General features: G+C 40.6%; 1 long non-coding RNA gene across 1 annotated transcript; it reads right to left on the bottom strand.

Moving 5' to 3' along the window:
• Positions 1–1,640: 1,640 nt before the first annotated feature.
• LOC104149485 (uncharacterized) lies at positions 1,641–14,627 on the bottom strand. Its single transcript, XR_695344.2, has 4 exons — positions 14,388–14,627; positions 8,488–8,664; positions 7,398–7,577; positions 1,641–6,769 (listed from the first exon to the last, which is right to left on the bottom strand). It is a non-coding gene; the product is annotated as an uncharacterized lncRNA (long non-coding RNA).
• Positions 14,628–16,519: the final 1,892 nt, after the last annotated feature.

Below are 16,519 nucleotides of genomic sequence, written 5' to 3'. Positions count from 1 at the left end.
CATTTTTGTGTGGAATGAGTTTCTCTAGTTTGCTATCAAGCTCAGGAAGTATTTAAGTGTCTAAATGGGACTAAGCACCTAAGACGAACATTGAAATCACAAGATGGCTGCTCAGCTGCTACATCTGACTTCTGCAGCAGCTACTTGCTGAATGTAAAGTTCATTGGGTACCTTAGGAGCCTGGAGTTAAATCTGAGTTTCTTCCCTCTTTGAGCAGCTTCAAATCTTGGTCATGCCTGAATTCAGTCTACAAATGTAATCTTCCTGGTTAATTCCCCTGCAGGGCCTGAATCAGAAGGCTTTTGCAGAAGACAACTAGCGTGCTCCAAAAGAATTAGGGCCCTCTTACAAAAAGTGATACTTTATTTTAAAATACAGCCAGAGAGGGAATTTGCTGTAGTTCTTCTGCATAAGCATTAGTGACCAAAGCACTTTCTGGTACATGGAAGACCCAGCTCTGATTTCCTCATCAATTTGAGGCATTTTAAACCTGTGCTACTCATCTTCTTACACTGTACTCTTTTAAATTCAGCTCAAGCTCATCTACCAGAGCAAGGAGAGAAAGATAAGAGAGGAGATTCTTCTGCCACATTGTCATAAGAAGATCATTTAAGAGAGAGCTGTGCGTCATTCCCCTAAATGAAAGATCTTTTTTTTCCCTAACAGAGAACAGGTAAGATATTTACTTCCAGATGAAGCAACTGGACTATAATTCCTCAGCAGCAGTAAGTGCTTTCCTACACTCCAACGTGAATTAAAGATTTTAAGAAAGGCACACCTATCCTACCATCTCCTCAGCATTTTTAAGAGTCGCAACAGATAGACCTTTACCGATGCTGGCTGTGAGAGCCTCACTGTTTAATGCATAACTAACTTCATTAATTGTGCCTTGAAGCTACACTAAACTGAGAAGTGTCATCTTCAGGAAACAGAAGGGTACCTAAAATTTTAGCACTGTGATACTTATCATTCTGATGTCAAAAACAGGATGTTTTGAATCCCTGACATGCTGTTATTGTGTACAAATCAGGAAAAGCTCTAATCCCACACAGACGTCCAGCGCAGTATCAAATAGGTCAGCATAAACCTTTGCCACCTCTGAGCTATTGGTTTTATTTCTGTCTGTGTCTGGGTATCTGTATCACTCACTTCCCTACTAGACACACAAACTGAAGCTTGCCTCCTCTGTCACCCCACTCTCAGTGTGAGAGTCAGAGGGGCCTGGAGATGGAGGGGGGCAGAGCAAGGGAACTGGAGTCTGATCATCTGCAAAGTAGGGATCACACTCAGACATGCGTCCAAGCTTAACTAGCTGTAAGTAAGCACCCTATGTGAATCCAGAACTTATTATTCGTTTAAGTATAAAACTCTGAATAAACTTCAGGGAGCCAAATCCAAGAATATCGGATGTGAATATGAACCACACAGCATCCTGTGAGGAAGGGAAAAAAACCCAGATTTTGTGCATATTTAGAACCGACAGTATGCAACTTTGAGCAGGAATTAGATATTTCTTGCAGTAGAGGGCAGTAGTATTCATTCACAAGCCAGACAGAACTGTGCACAGTACATAGAAACACAAGTGCAGTTGTCAGACAATTTAGGTAGTGAGTGATGCAAAGGAAAAATAGTTCTTCCTTGGAAATGAACAGTATTTTTAATATCTTGATCGCAGTACATAACGAACTCACATTACACTTTTTACAGATAGAGATAGGTAATCAGAGTGTGTAATCCCAACATTAAAATCATCCTACATGTGTTAAAATTAGTAACCTCTTTGGAAATCACTCCAAATTTACAAGTGAACAGAGACTGCAACCACTTGTGCTTCATGCAACAATATATGTAATTTAAAAATCTCCAGTATTAAACTTGAGGCCATCCCCACCCTGTTAGAAATAAGTCTCCTCCAAGCCAGTGGAAACTGGCAATCTTTGCTGAGTAGCAACAGCTCACAGAAATATATCTCCATTTGTAATCATTTCATGTATGGATGATGACATCTGAAAACATCTGGATCTGATGATGTCCACAGGAGATTCCAAAATGGTAGTGTCTAAATGTGATGATACAATAAATACAAGATGTTTTATTTTAGATTGAAATAGCAGAATAAAGACAAGGGCAGATTTAGATAAAGTATTCAAACATGGGACTTCAGGTGGCAGAGTGTACGCCTCTTAACTCCTGAAAATACCTCAAGCAACAGCCACCTTCTGTGAGCTCAAAGCAACCCTGCAGCTGTTCTCCAGCCAAAATTCTTAACAGGCTTGTGCTCACCAAACTATGGGGCTGTAATTCAAAACATTCACCGCTCAACATAATTAAGAACCAGTCTCTGAGTCCAGAACAATAGTCTGCTCAAGCACTAGCACATGGGAGCAAAATGAGACTTTATGTCTTGGCTCATACTTGCTTTCATCATTTTTTTCTCTTCCAAATAAAATCTTAGCTTCCACTCGCCTCCCGACAGCACATCCATAGGCTGTTTTCAGATTACCCTAGCCTGCTTCAGACTTTCCTAACCGCAGAAATGGATCCACAAAATTACCCTAAACGTACTGTCATCCATGAGTGCTAAAGGCATAAATTCAGGATCTCTGACTTTTGAGATTGCTCACTCAGTATGAGTTCATCTCTTCCATCTAAAGGCAAGATGCTCAAAACTGACGGGGCACCATTATTTCTGGTCCACTTCAGCTCCTTTGGGTGTGAAACAGGAGGGGAAGTAGTGGGCTGCACACAAACCCTGCTGTTGCTTAAACCTCCGAGGAGTGAAGGACTATTTCAGGCCTCAGCCTGACCAAAGGCAGCCTCAGGGACATTTCTGACAGCCAAGAATAGCTTGTATGGAGTGGCCTGTGGTGACTGCTGTTTCCCACTACATTCCCTATACCAGGACACAACGGCTGAGACAGCAGAGGAACGTAAAGGCAGTTTTATGACACAGTTTTGCCCTGTCAAGCAAATCTCCCAATAGCCTCCAGTGACTTTGCTCTGCTCTGGGGTCCCGGGAAGTTTCCCAGCAGCCCAAGGAAGGCTTGTCTTCCTTTTGGGAGAAAATCTTCCTTGAGCCTGAGGTGTGTGACACCACTAACTGGGCCTACACAGAGATTTGTGTGACAGGTTAGTTGCAGTCATTGTTACCAAGTCACAAAACATGGGAGGAAGGAAGGTTTAAGCAAAGAAAACAGAGCAATGCAGAAAATTACAACAGACAAAAACATGCAAATTCCTGGCCATAAGTAGAAAGAAGAGTCATTTTGTATTAGAAAAAGAGCAGAAACAAGCTCCTCTTCCTACAAGCACTAGGCTCTTTTAAAGAGGACTTCCCCCACTTCAAGCTACTGACAAAGACATAAACCTAGAAAATATTTTCTGCTTTGCAAAATAAAGTCATGCTAAGGAGGCCAAGGAAAGAACATAAAATATATTTTGAAGATTTGAAATCAAAACCATGTGGAGCCTTGTGGAAAAAACAGCAGACAGGGTTAATGAAGGGGAAATCTCAGCAAGGTTCATGTCATACTTTTTTCACTATTTATTCCTTACAAATGGAACAGTTTGTTTCCCCATGGAAAGGCCACCACTAGTCTCCATAGATCTGGAATTTATACAAATTAATGGGATCAGGTGAAGATCTAAAGAACCAGGGAAGGGGCCCTGAGTTCTAATGAGGGCTCCAGTTTCCCAAGAAGTGCAATCGTACTCAACTCAGGTGGAGGCACATTAATAGGAACAATGGGACTGTCTTCTTAGAGGTGATTACCCAGCTTAGCTATAGCTAAAATGCCTGAGGTCCTGGGGGAATTTTGCTCCGCTGCTGGCGGCCTTGTTCTCTGATACACTTCCCCTGTAAGGACTGTGGAACCTTAAAAACCCTCCAAACTCAGTGAAAGAAGGCTATTGCTGCCAAGTTGTTTAACCTGATGTATTTTCTCAGCAGGAAGGGAAGAACCACCAGAAGAACTCCTCAGCCTGCTCCAACTGGGCATGCTATGGGACCTATAACTTGGAGGAATCAAAAAAATTCTGCTTACAGTTCAAAACCCTCTACCTTCACCACGGAGCGCTGCTCCTATTAGATTTCTCTAAATACAGTTCATAAAATCAGCATTATTGAAAAGCAAAAACATAATAGGTAGATTACGTTTCAGTGAGGCTTTCTATCCCTTAATTAAGCCTTGCTAGCATTATATTAGATGTCTCTGAGAATGTCCATGGAAGACATTCCCAATGAAATTAAGCAGTACCCCTGCCTTAGCTATCCAAAAATAAGATACATGCACAGCTTATGTCATCTTTCTGTGGATGACTTAGGATGAAATAGATCCATCCACTTACAAGTTGCAGGCTCATTTCTACTCGGGAAGCAACAATTTACTGCCAGAAGTGGTTTCAGGATCTCCAACTCGAACGATATCATTAGGCACTACTGTCATTTTATTAAAACTGTTTCTAGACTACCTGACTGCTCTGCAGCGTATAATGGGATGAACATGCTGCCTGCCTCCGCATGTGACAGCTCAGCAAGCAAACAGGAGGAGAAAGTCACCACTGTAAATGTTAGACTCTGTAATTCACTATTGGCACCAGAACCAGTTCTGCCTAGTTACAGTTGTCTATTGAAGATACCTGTACCATACACATGCGACAGCAAAGAACAGCATTTCAAAGTCCAGAGCCAGTAGGCCAGCTTTTTCTTTGTTTCAGACCTTGAAACCAATGGGTGCTAATTGCCTAAATGCTTCTGCGCATTAGGAACTACTTTTAAAGACTTAGAACATCAACTTCTTTGCCTTCAGAACATCTGCCTTAAAGGAATCTTCACCTTTTTCTCCTTTCTTTCTTGAAGAATCTTAAACATCATGTGTTTGCCCAAAATTCTACATCTTTATATATATTCTTACACAGATGTTCAAGTGACAAAGCTAGTGTTTGACATCAGAGTTTACCCTACAACAATTTGTCTTTCTGCATTAACTGTGTGATAAACTGTGGAAGAAAGGGGGCGGGGGGCCTCCATTCCAGTTCTCTTATCTATGGACTGTGGTAAAAATTATCAGGAAACTGGTGACCCACTTCCTTCAGTTCCCCATGATAACTTTATTGGATTTGCTTAAACAAACTTGTGTTTCATTTTTCTGCTACACTGACGTATTTGTTGTAGAATCACTGCAGCTGTTGGTAAATCTTATATATTTTACAAGAAGACCTACAATCAAATGTTTTAAGGTCAGATTTGGCTCTGTGTCCCTGTTAGATTGAATAATGATCAGATTACGTATTAATGAATAAGGGGAAAATTCAGAGGAGTGAATGAAGGACTTATGTGTGGGTATGTAACAGGAAGGAAAAGAAAGAGAGAAGTGAGAACATAAGTTTCACTAAAGTACACCTGGGTTTGGCCAGATAGAGGTTATGCTTGTTTTCATCAACACACAAAGAAATCGTCTTTTTTCTGTTGTCAGGGCTAGGAGAAAACTTGTATGTTAAAGCCACACTTCTTTGCTTGGGGGTAGCTTGGTTTATGTAGTAGGTAGCTTTACTGGATCTTGATTGAATGCAAGCTGTTTAAATTAGTATACATAATGCTGCTTAAATTAGTATACATAATGTACATTAGTATACATAATACTACTTAAATTCTTCAAGTGAATACACTAGATTAAATATATTTCAAATGTTTATTATTCCGATTGTTTACCACTTTAGATTTCAAAATTTTAAGGAGCTGTGAATATAAACTTTACGTCTCAAGAGCTTTAGCAAACAAGTACACTACCGCATTAAGTGGTCTCCATGCCAGACAACCCTATTCGCTCTATGGCCTGTAATCTGCTGAACCCCAAAGGCTTCCCACTCTTTGCTAGAAGAGGAACAAGGAACTCTATAGTCTGTGAAAATACAAATTGCCTTACTCCAGCTGCCAGCATTCAACCATTGCTCTTCCTTGTTTCAAGGTGGCGCTAGAAAGCTAGTCTTTTGGGTGGGAGGGCAGCCCCACACCAAATACCAGCCAGAAGCTCTGACAAAATTATCAGTGCCAGATTTTTAAACCACTTTTCCTTCTTCATCATCCAAAACCAGGCCTCACAGACCAGAGTGCTGTGAGGAGTATGGAAAAGCGTTAGGGAGATCCTCCCCTGAAGGGAAAAATGGGCACCCAATGTCCTGGATGAGACAGTAGCCACAACCATAGCATCTGGAAAACACAGGTCAAATGCGGCTTTATTGCAGGCCTCCAAGAAGAGGAAGCAGCAGCTTTCTGTGCCAGATACTGTGTGCACTGGAGGCTTTGCTTCCATGATGGGAGAGATCCGCAGTTCCTTACTGGCACCACTGATAAAGCAATAGAGAAGAGATTTCTGCTTCTCCGTTTTCCCCTCTGCTATTCCAACACAATCTTCACAGGCCTTTTTTTGAAGGAGGTGAAAGTCACTAATTCTGCCCCTCCTTTCCCTTTTCCTCTCATGACTCCAGAGATTGCTTTTCCCTTGCTGCTCTTATCAGTTCCCAGGCTCCACCCTGCTGAGATGGAGGAAGGACATTTTTCCAAGGCTTTGCATAGAAAACCTTTTTAACAGTAAAATTCCCTTGCAGCTCCCCATGATTCACAGACTATGCCATCTCTCAGTCTTGGTGCTGAGGTCGGGGTCATTCTGTTAATTCTCTGCTGCAGGGCCACGGAAGCAACGCTTTTCCAGAATGCTTTCATAACCTGTGCTTTCCCACGTCTGATAATGGCCAGTCCCACTTCAGTTACCTGTGTGACATTTGTCCAGAGAAAGTAGCCATATTTTTATCATATTTGCTTTGCTAAACAATATGTTAAGAAAGAAAATACGTCAAATACCTGAAAAGTTTTTGCTGTTGAATTCTTAACCTAAATTATTTCATTGGAAGTGGATCATGTCAATGAAGCAATAAATGAAAACTTAAAGAAATTTGGAAAAGTCAAGCATGGAATATGAATTAGCTAGCAGTAAAGGCACCGTTATAAGTTTCTTTTACACTCACAGGCTGTTTTATTACCAATTTTGTGCACTTAGTCAAGTACTCAACCCAGGTACCCACTCAACCTCCTTCTTAAAATTCTGGCTAAGTTGCAGTTTCTGGTTGAGTATTTTGTAAATAATATATGCTCACAGTATTATAGTTTTCTTAAATGTTTTTGAAAGCTTGTGTCTGTATCTCTCTTGGTATTGGGCATGGAAACAGACAATAGGGAAGACTGGTGAAAAGAGGAGAGAAAATAACAATTTGCAAAATAAATGTCCCTCCCCTCCAAGGAAAGCGGAGAGCTCTTTTTCACTATCTTAACTCAGAAGTTAGGAACTACTCAGATAAACGTGATTTTCCAAGGGAGATAGATAGAGAAATGGAGTTCCCACCTTTCCCAGGAGTAAGCCAAGTTGTCCTCACAGCCTCGGCCTTTCAGGAAGCTGTGGGTCTGACTGGGTCAGGAACGACTTCTTGTACCCCAATTTCTCTACAGCACTCAGCTCGGTGGTGCTGGAGGTCGGGCTCCTGTCACCTCCTCACATGTGGCGCAGCAAGGCCCTTCCTTGGGGCTGTGGGAAAAGGAAGGGGGGAGACTGTCAACGGGAAAAGTCTCTGCTCCTTGGCTAAAACGGGTCACTTCTTTCTATGCAAGTGAATGGGACACCCTGCCCAACGCTGCTTTAGAACATAAGACTGTCTGCCAGCATTTTAAGCCATGAAAAATGGGCAGTGGCTGAAACCTGTGAGGCTTTGATTTTTATTTTATTAGTTGTGTGTGCTGTACACCTGCAGCATAATATAAATTTTTATTGGAGATGGAATGCATCCATACGAATTCCCCCCAAACAGAGTAGCATATAACAAAAATAAGACTCCCTTGGGCTTTTGCCAAAATAATTGGAAATCTCAATTCATAACAATTTTAAGATCCAGTACCAGCTGGCTGCTACTGTTTGTAAGGGATTCATTTTGGTTATGGTCACAAACAATTATGTTTCTTTTTAAGGCAATAACAAACAGTATTTTGAAGCTGAAATCCAATAAAGCAAAACAGCCCTGCATCAAAATAACTGTTACTACAGTGTCTTGTGAACAAAGCTTACGGCCATACATAGCTGTTTTCAAGTAGACACCACTGAAGCAGTTAGCACATCTGGCATTTGGGGTTTTTTTCTTTTTAGCCTTTCAAGTTAAATTTCATCAAGAGTAAGTACAATTACCATGTAAACATAGCAGAGTGCATGTATCAGATTTTTATATTTAAAATAAAACTTTAACCCTTCTCTGTCTATGCCAATGGTAGACACTAATATTGTGTGCAGAAGGAAACTTTCACAAATAAAAATATGTCCCAAGATCACCGTCTACTCCTCCTAAGCTTCGGATATAAAAAAACAATGAAAGCCTGAAATTAAGCATTAAGACTATGGGACATAGCATAAAATATGATATCAGCGTTTTTCAGAGACAGCTCCTTACCCTTTGCCAGGTTGACTTCTCTTCTTTGCTGCCTGAGTCATTTGGTCCTAACCCTCAGGGTCTGAGAATATCTGTGAAGAACTGCGGTATCAAGCGAAACCACCGTCTGGATGGCCAACACAAAACCCGCAGCAGGCTCATGTCTGGTATGTCTTTCATCATTTTAGTCAGCACCTTCTGAAGTAGTGGAAAAGCGAGAACAAAGGACTATGAATCAGCCCAGAAAGCTGTCCTTCAGGGGGTCCTCAAAAAAGACTACCAACAAAACAGATCAGCTCTAAGCTTCGTTACTGACAATACCATATGAGAAAACCATTGCAGTCTTATACGATCTCGGCAACACCTTCTTAAGTCCCTAAAAAAAAATGACTTTGTGGCTTTGCATCAGCTGTATAGGTTATCCTGGGAGATGTCTGAACTAAGACCTAGTTTTCTCCAGAGACAGCGATTCAGTGCCTTTCACTCCCTGCTGAACTGAGTGCCAACTGATGAGTCTGACTGACGATACTAATAAAAAGAGAAGTTTTTCAAAGTGAACGAGAGCCACGCATGCTCACCAATCCCAATAGTCAAGCCATTTTACCCAGAGGGTGAAGTAAGCACCCAGCTTTGAAAATTTCACTGATTTTTTTTTAGGCTTGCTTTTCATACATACAGCCATTTGCTTATTTGTTTGCAGAAAGCACAGACATGCCTATGAATGAATGGAGTAAATGTAAAACCAGTTTGGGGAAGGGAGATCAGTTTGAGTATGGAGAAAATAGGAAAGAGACTTCTGATACATTCAGGAAATATTGTAGTTGTAAATAGCAGGAGAATTATTAGGTAGAGGAAAAAGGAGAAGACTAGAAGAGACAGGAACGATTCATACAAGTATAGAAGAAGTGATACTGTGGGTACGCAGCTGCAGACATCTATTTTCTCAATGGGATAATATTTCAAAATTTGCCAGCTAACTGCAATAACTTTGCTCTGCAAAAAATAGTATAATCTGTTTCAGTGATTTGGGGGTAAAAAGCTAATTTGTTGTTTTTCAAAGAAGTTTTCAAGTTCCTCTGACAACGGTGGTTTAGTAAGTTCATAGACAGAGCTGAATAATGATGGCTTGTATTCACCTTCTCCTTCTTAAGAAGTTCTGAGTTAGAGGAAACTAAGGAGACTGAATGAGGTAAAATAGCTCACAGAGCACCTCCATTAAGAGGCCTAATTATATTAGCCTGACGGGAAAATGAGCTGAATAGTTCCAACGTACTAAGAATTAATGGCTGCAAAAGATGTCAATCCCGAAAAAGGAGGAGGCTGAGTACAAATGACCTAAATTACGCCAGCTGAAAGTATGTGGAGGAAGGCAAATAAAATACTATAGCTGTCTAGACTTCCATTTTACAATATGAGATAGCAAGGGGAAAAGGAAATAGAAAGTACAGCTGTCACTATGCAGTCAATATCGTACAGAGCTGTAAAGTTTTTCCCTTAGAAGTAAGAATAATTGAAAAGCAAAGGAACAAGAATCAGTGTGGGAGCTCCTCAGGTGGAGGACAGCAACCCAATACTGAATTGGGTTTCTGTTTTTTGAGTGAATTCACAAACCATTTGCTTGTTTATAAAAGAAAAGTATTACTCAGTTCACAGTCTTAAGAGGGAAGAGTGTATAGGCTACCAAGGTTTCTAAAAGAAAAGTTGGAGGAAAGTTAATTTCAGAAAGAGTTTAGGGATGCAGTACAATGAGTGAATGAAAACACCCAAATTCCAGAGAGAAATTCCTATGTCACTGTCTATGATGCATTTGTAGGCAATCTCATGCTGGCTGTGAAGGTTTTCTGTGATCTCAGTTTGTTATTTTCTGCGGAGGATCTTATACACTCCTTTAGGTCCATAATTAATCACTTTCTTGAATGAAATTCTTGATGTTCGGCTAAATATATGCCCTGGGAATTGGAAACAATATCACTAACACCTTCGAGCACTGAGATAAATATCTGAGCAACTACAGCAAAGATTAGAGACCTTTTTAGATTATTTGCCTGTCTCCTTAATAAATCAAAATGGATGCATTGCGTAGGCATGTGTATCTCTGGATCAAAAAGTGAGTCAAAATGTCTGTCAACATATACTGCAACTGTTGACATTTCCTGGGACCTCTCAGCCACCAAAGAACTCTTTCCTTTACCTCTTTGGCGATGGAGCAGAAATTTTCCAGTTGAGAAAGGGTCCACGAGCCACTGTAATACTGAAGTTGTTGATTCAATAAGAAATCTGAAAAGCCTTTGGGAAACAGGTTGCAAGGAAGATTTTCACAGGGCCAGAAGAGGACTGAGAGGTCATCTGAGCGCTTGCCTCCCTGAGATTCTGTCATCACAACATCAAACCTTTCACCTTTTTTTGTACTAAATGGGCTACACCTGCCAGGCAAACTGTTCTGACTAGAGAGAGAGATGATCTGGGGAAACACATCTTTTTTTATTGTCATTGATGTTTGAATAAAATCAGTTTTGTTCCATTTACAAAGACCATGTGTTGAAATATAGACAATATATCATGATAAGACCCTGAAAGCTATTGTTTATTATCTCTCTGTGCTAAAATGAAATTTTCAATGCTCCTCAAGCTGTTTCTATCTTTTCCTTGTTTGGCTTTGTTTTCTGAGTGCCTTGTCTGAGATTTGCCTTTTAACTTTCCTCAGGGAAATAAATCTTGCAGTGTAGAGCTTTCGCAAAACTCTTGCAACCGTGAACCCGCAATGTTTAGCCAAGCATCTACATGAAATTTTAAACTAAAAGCATGAAATGAAGCTAATGTTCCTGTAATGTTTTATGAACTGAAAGAATCATGCAATCATTAAAAAAATGCCTGGCACTGTGGATGTCAGTGAACCTGAAAGAATTAAGGGGTCTCTGGTGGTCGGTTAACACTGGGCAGAACTGTATGCCCGAGAGCAGACACAGAAACAAAGCAATGGGAAAGGAAGGGGCCTCACTGATGAAAGCAGTAACGACGCTCTTTGCTTGCTTTTCTATTGCTCTGTATTTATATTTCGCCCCAAACTAATTTTATCATGGACGTACCACAACATGATTTTAAAAGAAAGAGAAACTGGCCTATGACCTCAGGTTTCCTACCCATTCTGGGGCTAAATCTTGTTGTACCTGGTGATCCAGGGACTCTCCTCAAGAAGAGTTAGCGCACATATATCAGCGCCAATGGGAGAACCTACTCCCTGTGGGTAGCGACGTGAGTCACGTCACACAGGCCCTGAGTTAGGAACTGGGCAGATTTACCAGATTTTTCTGCAGTATAGCAGAACTTTCAGTTGGAGTCTTTGTCCTGGATCTGGAGGAAAAAAAACACCTTTGGGGCATCTGAGGGACTCAGCTAACAGTATGATAAGTTTTTCTTCTATTTCTGTGCTATTGTTTGAATTAGGAAACCGCAAAAGTTAATGCAATGAACTAAACTTCTGAAACATAAAGGTAAAATTAAAGCTGAATGTCCTTGATATGAGTGCTTTGATGTAAGGTTTAGTTCAGCTGGGAGATGTAAGCGCAGAAACTAGTGGTAGGATGGCTTATGTCTGTCAAGTCTCCTACCATAGCTGAAAAGAATGATTTGAACAGTCTGTCGTTAAAACGGCTGAGGCAGATGTTACTTTTACCACCACAGTCAAAGCAAGGGTCCTCAGTGTTTGACTTTCAAAATCCCCTCTAAGTTCCTCACAGAGATGTAAAATGGTTTGTTTATTAAATCTGTAATTTTACGAAACTTGTGAGGTCCAGAATGAAATGCCTGATTCTCTGCAACCTCCGGTGGGACATATATTTCCTTAATCTCTTTAAGAACATACCTCCTTCAGTCTAACACCAAGTGCTATATTTATAATCTAAGAAGACACTAAAGATTCTTTTCCCTTTCGTTATCATTTCTGCTATATTTATCACAAATAATTACCAATTTAACCATTTTATTCTTGGGAATACAGGGATTCAGCAGCGAGACTCAATTTCTTCTTGCACATTTCACTTTAAATGCCTGAACATATTCATACTTCTTTGTTGCTTTATTTGTCTCAAACGATTTCAGAGCTGTTTTCAAACCTCGCATACAAAGGACTCACCCACAAAAGACTGATCATCACGCAGCAGCAGAATGCAGTAAAACTAAACACTGCAGAACAGCTTATGTCGAGAAACACAAGTAGAGGCTTTCCTGAAAGCCATGTTCAGCTAATAGATTTTTATCTATCTCCTTCACAGGTCAATCGGCCAGTCACATCTTTGTGTACCGGGTATCGAAAATGGAATAGCAGCCCCAGTACGTAACTGTGTGAAGAATAGCAGAATAACATTAGGAAACAAGGCACTTAAATGGATCTATTTTCTCTATTTAAGTTTCTTCACAGTGAGATAACACGAGTAAGTGGTGTCAAAATCAGAGTGAAAGAATAAAGCCAGACTTCAAGCAGAATATAGCAGAGGCTGTGTCTCCAACGGGGTATAGGTTGAACCTCCTGATCTGAAGCAGCATATAACAGCCGTGGTAGAGACTCTGAAGCTGAACAGAGGTTTAGCTCTGGAAGTCAATGGCAAAATTTCAGTGAAGCATAATTTAATCCTAGGTATTTAAAAATATTTTAAAGTCTGGTAATACCAGATTAAGTGGATTTGCTTCTCCTACCCCAGGTCTGTATTTAAATCAGTGACCTTCAGCTGAAACTTTAATAAAAGTCATGAATTTTATTTGCTGCATTGCATTCACCCACTGTTCCATGACTAATGCCAAATAGGAGTTTAGAGATGTGAAGAGCAGTCCCATGAGACCCAGACTTTCACACAGAAGTTGCGCTTATCTCCAAATACCGTAGCAATCGCAAGCCAGTTCCCAATGTTTGGAATCACAGCAATTGCTCAAGATTTGGACCTAAACTCTGAGGACAGACTGAAGGGATCAACAGATGAGAAACATATTACTACAACATTAGTTAGCAGAAAGTCACCATCAATCCACAAACACCACTGTCATGTCACATGCCGATTGCCCTAATCTGACACTGAACTGACATAAACCAAATGACCCGCGTGTCAGATGTGCAGCCGTTCGCAGCGTCGCTCAAGGTAAGCCGGGATCAGCAGCACAGGGAAACGGGGGGGGGGGGACACAAAGCAGGGTTGGGGATCACCCCAGCTAATCAGGGCAGGTCTAGCGTTCTCCCCAAAAAGGGGGAACAGAAAACAAAGTTAAAATAAAGCAGAGACCAGATCATGCGCAGAATGGAGGAAAAACTGCTAGACTACTTTCTGGCTGAGTAAACTTCAAAGCGTTGCTAAACGACACTGAGCCCCTGAGTACGGCTTTAGAGAGCGCAGCTTGCTGTTTATGTTCTGTCACTCCTGTGAAAAGGAAAGCAGTAACGGAGCCCCTCAGGACGCAAATTTTCTTTCTTTCCAAACACCATACACATCTTTACATGCCCTTGTAGAATTTGTACATAGCTGTGTAAAGAAATTGGTAACACAGATGCCAAATAACAGAACTCGTACATTTACACTGCAACGAGTAGATTCAGACATCTAGACAGGCATTAGAGTAGCTCCCCAATATCAGGATATTCTTTCACCGTCCATGATTTTTAGCATCATTTACATACATATAAAACTGGAAATACTCATTATACAGTGTACTGCACATTTCTTATTTCCTAGAAACCAGTACAGAGGAAAGCTTCTTCGCTGGTTATAAATGGAAAAAACATTTATTTTAAAAATTTCTGAGTAGCAGAAGAAAAGAGATTGTGCAGTAATCTTGTTGTGTATAAAGATTGTGTGGCTTGACTTTAAGTGAGGATAATTATAAGAAAATGCATATTCTTCAGTTAGCGCATCAAACACGAATTAGTACAACCTTACCTGGAATAACCTCTCCTGAACATAGTTAAGGAGTTTATTGACTTCCTCGATTCAATTCCTCGAAAACTGTGAAAGTAGATCTGCTACCTTCAGGCAGATCTTGCGGCCTCTGTGTACATAACACAAAGCTGACTTTTACATATGACGGGGAAGTCACAGAATCAAATACATACTCCTCCAAATCTGAAACTTCTCTCTGATAAATATCTACATTTTAGAACCCAATAAGCAAAAGATTTGAAAGGAAGAGCAGTAGTCCATCAAAGTAACGGAGGCAACAAGCATGGGATTTGGGGGTTAGTCTTAAAATATTGCATGATTTTGTTTATTTGAGCACATCTTTCCTGACTTCTTTTTGAGTTACTCTGTCAATCGTTATCTCACTTCAAAAGTGACATCTTGCTGCTACGTTTTTCGGCTCTTCTAAAAATTGTTATTTCCAGAGAAAAATGCATTATACCTGATCCCTCTTTTATTTGGAATAAAACAGTCAGAAATAGTTTGGGGCTCAATTAACCAGTCAGAGCCACGTAGGTATAGTTGACTCAGAGACTAGCAGAGATAAGAGAGAAGTTTTGTAAACAACATTAGTGTTTCCAGACCAGCCATCCTGTGATTCCACTGCCCGAAAGAGAGACCAGCTCCTCGTTTACGGTGAGTTCACCCAGAAGCAGCCTGCAGCAGAAACCAGAGACAAACTCAAAGTTTAGGTCAGTCGGACACCTTAGACTTTCTGCCACTCCACCCACTGCTGTGGTGGGTTAAAAAAAAAAAAGAGAGAAAAAAGAAAAAGATAAAACAAAAAATGTTTTTGAACCAATTCTTAGTAGCCTGCAGTTACATTTAAAGTGTTGAATTTTTCAAAAGGACATTATGTGACCTTAGCTTTGATTTTAGCAAGAAGAAAGCTTGGATACCACAAAGTCCTTTTGGAAGTCTCATCCTGTGCAAGTGCCAGCAAAAGCATAGAGAGATATTTTGATGACCTCTTTTAATTTTTTCCCACACTTCCTCCAGCTCCTCCCATCGCTGCTTTCCACTGCTCTCACCGTGCTGCTGCTGGAGTCCTTCTCGGGGAGGCTGAAGCGGTGGGAGAAGCGGGTGGCAGCCGGAAGTCCTCACTTTCCTTATTGCCAGGGAACCATGGCGACAGCTCTGATGAGACAGCTCTGAAATTCACTGGTAGAACAAAAGTAATTTCTGAATATCTGTTCATAGGCTTATTAGTATGCTATTTGTTTCCGTTAGTATATTGAAAATATATCAGTATTTGAAAACACAGACCAATATGTTATTCATCTCTCTCTCTGCATGGGCCCATATTGACAGGGCCACAAAACGTTGAACTTCCCCTAGCCAGTATTACCTCAGTTTTCGTAAAATATATTTGTATTTCGTCATATGAAAACTCCAGCTAGCCCCTGGTAGTGGCCAATATCAGATGTTAAGAAAGAGCGTACAACCAGTTCTAGCGTGAAGTGCTCATTCCTCAGACGCCCTCCAGTATCCAGCGATTTGCCAGATGTTCTGTGAATTTGTCCATCAACATCTAAAAATAAAAGGACACCACAACAATCTAACTGTGCTTCAATCCCACGCAAACTGAAATGTCACACAGTGAGCAACTCCAACACTGAACTATCAACTGCGCAAAAAAGTGTCTTTTCTTCATTCTGAACCTCCTGCCTGCCAGTTTCATTTTATGTCCTTTAATTCCTGTATCTGCTGCATTCTGTAGGGATCGATCTAGTTTCTGAAGACAATGCATAATTCATAATGGCTGTCTCTAAACTTTCAGACAGAGAAGGGGACCAAAAAAGTCAATTCTCTGAAACGCTGATGTAATGCCCAATATTAGGATGTGTTTAGACACATCCTAGTGTTCATTCTCCCTAGTTAGCAGAGTTTCGGTAGCAGCTTAATGGCGAACATCACACTAAGCAGGAGGAAACCCCCCAAAAATCTGTAATTATTTATACCTCCTAAGTGAACTATTTGAAATCTGAAAGGAGACCTAGGTTTTTGAAAAAGAACATGACCTCATGATAGTTGTAATGCCTTTTGATAGACTACAAGCAAAATGTATTTTAATAGCCTTTACATTAGGGTCTAACCACTACAATTTGCAGTGC

Source organism: Struthio camelus, chromosome 4 (genome assembly GCF_040807025.1).
Source record: "Struthio camelus isolate bStrCam1 chromosome 4, bStrCam1.hap1, whole genome shotgun sequence".
Taxonomy (NCBI): domain Eukaryota; kingdom Metazoa; phylum Chordata; class Aves; order Struthioniformes; family Struthionidae; genus Struthio; species Struthio camelus.
This window is presented reverse-complemented; position numbering and strand designations above follow the sequence as displayed.